At 43.5% G+C, this 430-nt stretch overlaps 1 protein-coding gene across 1 annotated transcript in view; it reads right to left on the bottom strand.

Annotated features, from left to right (window-relative positions):
* Rint1 (RAD50 interactor 1) overlaps positions 1-430 on the bottom strand; it is a 28710-nt gene that overhangs the window by 16295 nt on the left and 11985 nt on the right. The gene's annotated exons all lie outside the window — the stretch shown is intronic.

Genomic DNA, 430 nt, shown 5'->3' with positions numbered 1-430 from the left:
GGTATGTGTGTGTATGGAGTGTGTGTTTGTGTGTGTGGTATGTGTGTATGTTTGTGTGTGTGTGTTTGTGTGTGTGGTATGTGTGTATGTTTGTGTGTGTGTGTTTGTGTGTGTGGTATGTGTGTATGTTTGTGTGTGTGTGTTTGTGTGTGTGGTATGTGTGTATAGTGTGTGTATCTGTGTGTTTGTGTGTGTGGTGTGTGTGTGTGTACCCAGAGGTCAATGCCAGGTCTCTTTTTCAATCACACTCTACCTTATTTTTGAGACAGGGTCTCTTTATTAAACCTGGAGCTCACCAATTTATCTGGAGTCTAGATTCTAGACTGTCCGTCTGGTCAGCAAGCTCCAGGAATCCTCCTGTCAGCATCCCCAACCTAGTTTTTTAATGTAAGTGCCAGAGACTGAACTCAGATGCTTATGCTTGCATAGC

The sequence above is a fragment of the Grammomys surdaster genome, unplaced genomic scaffold (assembly GCF_004785775.1).
Source record: "Grammomys surdaster isolate TR1022 unplaced genomic scaffold, NIH_TR_1.0 325, whole genome shotgun sequence".
Classification (NCBI taxonomy): domain Eukaryota; kingdom Metazoa; phylum Chordata; class Mammalia; order Rodentia; family Muridae; genus Grammomys; species Grammomys surdaster.
The sequence above is the reverse complement of the archived record's forward strand: the minus strand, read 5'-3'. Positions and strand labels throughout refer to the sequence as shown.